Raw genomic sequence first — 4,017 nt, 5'->3', positions numbered from 1 at the left:
TGTGTGTGTGTGTGTGTGTGTGTGTGTGTGTGTGTGTGTATGTGTATGTGTGTGTATGGCAGATGGTATGAAAGGGTGAATGTGTGTGGGTTTGTCTAAGTGTGCATGAAAATAAAAACTGTCGACTTAGCTGGTATACTTGAGACTATGGCCTTGTGGTAAAATATTAAAAACACAATTCTGTTTTTGAGAGTGTTATGGAGTCAGAAAGACGAGAGAGAGAATGAGGAAGAAGGAAAAATACACCTGCTGGAAATAAACCATGGTCTTTCTCTTTTACACATGCACAGGGTTGAGCCTGGATATGTAGGTTTTTTTTAAAAGCAGCTAAGATCTATGAGCTAAGAGTTAGAGCAGAAAATCCTCGCAGTGCCCAAAGCTCCTCAAAAAACATCCAGTAAATCAGCCAATCAGCAAATACAATCACAAACAATTCTATCCAACAAGCATTTTTTCTCTCTATTTTTTGGGGCATTTTTGGGCCTTTATTTCTGACAGCTCAACTTTTAGACATGAAAGGGGAGAAAGAGGGGGAATGATATTCAGGTTGGAACTGAACCTGTGCAGTCGAGGACTGAGTCTCTGTATATGGGCGCTCTCTACCTGGTGAGCTAACCAGGCGCCCAACAACAAGCATTTTTAAGCGTTTTGGCAACTACAACGTGGAAATAAAATCCTGTGCCATGGTATGAAAGCTGTAAAACCCAAAAACTGCAGTCTGGGCAATGCTTCAAACATTTCAGATACAAGGAAAAAGCTATTTTAACTATTTAAGGTACAAGGGAATAATCAAGAAGCAAAATGCTAAACAATTTGCCATTCATTCAGTCTAACATTTTTATGTGGTATGAAAATGGCAGTAAAAAAAAAATCTACAGTCAGAAATGACTTTAATTCTGATACTATAATTAACTTTGGCTTTCAACATTTTTGGTTATTGTAAAACTTAAATCTGTGACCCTTTAAGTACAGTAAATGTTATTACTGCGTTTAGTGGGAAAGTGATGATTCAGAATTACAGAATTTCAGAGTTTCTTTGGCATTCAGCTCAATGCCAGATGTGCCAAAGGCTCTTTAAAACTAAAAATAGCTCATTATGTAACGCATTACATATAATGCCAACCAAATGTATGAGGTTACTAATAAATCAATACATTTTTATAATGAATAGCTCTATACAGGACTGATACCTGAGCAGTATTGGTGCAATGCAGAAGCTATTGAGCTACATAGAACAAAATAAAAAAAAAATAAAAAAATCGAATCTTTTTACCTTTCTATAGCACATTTAGCACTTAGTTTCGGCCTTAAAAGGCCCTGGTCTAGCCTCCTCCACATTTTTCAGTCGAACCAAAACTATTAGGGTAAGCTTCACTTCGCTTTCACCTGCAAGCTACACGGTACTTTAAGAGGTTGACCTATAAATTTGTATGACTCACTGGCACATAGACAATATGCCAGGAGTAGGCAGGACAGAGCGGTCTGCTAATATGGAGGAAGCTTTCACTTGAGCCGAGTCATAGCGTACATTGCTTTTGGTCACATTAATAGACATGGTCATTGCAACCTCCACTAGTCAGTACACCTACCTGGGTACCCAGAATACAGTTTGCAAGTTTAACTGTACATTAAACAGATATTGCTGTTATTTCATGACATTTTAATAATTTACTTTAATCTACCAGGAAAAGCATGTATGAACTCATGAACTAAACAATTGCAGAATTTTAAACTGCACTACTCACTGACACAGGCTACTTTCTTTCACCTTTTCCACCTCCAAAATAAATGTTTCTCTAAAGCCATTAAAACAGTAAATCCTTTTGGTCAATACCTGGGAATATTTATTCCCAGGTTATTTTTAATATTATTATTAATAATAGACAGTAAAACCCAAACATCTTTTGATATCGGTTGTTTATTTCTGTACAAAATCGTTTTTCCCATCTTAATGAACTCTCAACAGCGTATTCAACATTTTTTTATTACTTATGCTTATAAAAGGTGGGTGCCAGGAGTCTTATGTTTGCTTATAAAGATTGTCGAGTCCTCTTATGGCATTTTTCAGCCTTTATTCTTTCCAAAACCAACTGAACTGCTAGGTCCTAAGCCTCTTTAAAAGTTAGAGAAAATCCCACTATTGGAGTTGAAATTCTTGTATTGGTACAGGGCCAAAACTGAGGTATTGAAATCAAAAGAGGTTATCTGGCTATCACCAGACCAAGCCAAGCTCTATAGATTAGAGATTGAGCGTTGGTCTAGGGAGTCTACTCTGCATTTTCTCTGCACAAGAAGCGTGACCAACAGGTATAGTTCAAATGACTCTGTACGCAATTGGAAAGTCCTTCAACCAATCAGAGCAACGTTCCGAGTGACAAAGCGGCAGCGGCATCAACAACTTGCTGCGCTTCGGTGGCCGCTGCTATGTTGAATGTAAACAAGACGCTGCTTGGTATTGTCTCTATTGCCATTGTGTTAAACTCGCAAATAGAACGCCAGGTAGATAAGCCAGTTTGTGATTGGTTCCCCTAAAATTGTGAACTGAAGCAGGAGAATTAAACGTGCAGGTTTCCAGACCGAGCTGCGGGGTAACATCGAATCGACGGCAGAGTAGGTGGGGTTTAGCCAGTCTAAAAAGAGGTACCACAAACCAGAGAATGTTGTTCGCAGCTAACTGAATGGATATGAAAAAACGTTAAAAAAAATACTGCAAAATGTTGTAAAATTATTATTTTGACGACCACAATTTTGAGGGGCTAAATAGCACAATACCATAGTGCACACAACTTTTAAGCGAGGGTGGTCCTGTTACTGCCAGGCTCAACATTGAGATGTAACAGACAGATGAGGACAATGACACTCAGATTAGGTAACTCAATGTTCCAGAACCAGGGCCTTGTCTGCCATGAAAACTGAGCCTAAAAAGGCCTCTGTAGTGAGGATTTGGTCAGTAATGGAACAGTCTAGAATGGCTCTGTCTGTATGTGTGTCTTAATCTCAGATATCATGCTTGACGACCTCCACTTCAACAATGAAGAACATTGTTAGAAGGGAAACAGAGAAAGTTAAGGCGGTGCACTAAGAGAAAGAAAAAGTAAGTGAGAAAGAAAAAAAACTAGGACCAGAAGGAAAAAAGGCCAACGGAGAATATGAGACCACAGAGAAAAGTATAAAAGGGGAGACACAACAAGCCAAGCCATGTTAAGACAGACATGTCAGCAAACCTCATTCATTTCTGGTGGATTACTTTGTAATGTGAAACGGATAATTCTAATGTTTACATTGCAATAGTCAAAACTAAATTAACTTTCCAGAGGTGTAAAATCCTTCCTCATAAATAAACCGCTGTACATTGTTTTGGCATCAAATAACTTTTAAATGTTCAAACTCATGAATCTACTAATTAGAACTTTTTACATTCTGTGGTAGCCAACCACAACAAAAGTAAAGATTAAGTTAATATTGTTATACTATGAGTAAATCATTTCTTTGAACTTTTAGGAAACACAACAGAGAAAGATAAACTTAAAAACCTGGAGAAAAGAGAACACAATGTATGGTATGCACCAGACCTATTTGGAAATCTGTACCTTGGTTCTTTATCTAGATTTACAGTACTCTACTACAGTGGTGGCAGCAGTACATTTAAAAAGCCTACTGTATATCAGATTTCAGTTGGCTTCTAAAAGAGCCACTTGCACAGATCTAGAGATAAAGCTTGTGCAGCACTCTGCAGGGTGGCAGCAGTTAAAGCAAATTTCTTTTTAAAGAAAGGTGACAGGTCCAATAACCTGCAATACTGTTTCAACCTGTGAAGTAGGCTTTAGAGAGACATTTAGGACAGCTGGTTCAGATTTTTTTTGAAGCAAAACTCTGCATCAACAAATACAAGAGTACAATCATATTCTATAAAGGCAGTTTTACATTCATCACATACAAGAACAAAACCCCTGTTATGATTACTCTGTGATGTGACAAATATCCTCAGCACCATCAAAACATGGTGAACGACCCAAA

The 4,017-nt window shown here is 37.9% G+C and overlaps 1 protein-coding gene and 1 long non-coding RNA gene across 7 annotated transcripts in view; one reads left to right on the top strand and one right to left on the bottom strand.

The window, feature by feature from the left end:
* fam13b (family with sequence similarity 13 member B) overlaps positions 1-4,017 on the bottom strand; it is a 70,010-nt gene that overhangs the window by 50,924 nt on the left and 15,069 nt on the right. The gene's annotated exons all lie outside the window — the stretch shown is intronic.
* The window catches only part of LOC116696901 (uncharacterized), a 13,506-nt gene continuing 13,030 nt past the window's right edge, over positions 3,542-4,017 (top strand). The window contains exon 1 of the long non-coding RNA XR_004333855.1: positions 3,542-3,554. This is a non-coding gene — a long non-coding RNA (uncharacterized LOC116696901). The remainder of the gene's footprint in view (positions 3,555-4,017) is intronic.

This window comes from Etheostoma spectabile, chromosome 10, assembly GCF_008692095.1.
Source record: "Etheostoma spectabile isolate EspeVRDwgs_2016 chromosome 10, UIUC_Espe_1.0, whole genome shotgun sequence".
Lineage (NCBI taxonomy): Eukaryota > Metazoa > Chordata > Actinopteri > Perciformes > Percidae > Etheostoma > Etheostoma spectabile.
Note: the sequence above shows the minus strand (reverse complement) of the source record. Positions and strands in the feature narration are given on the sequence as shown.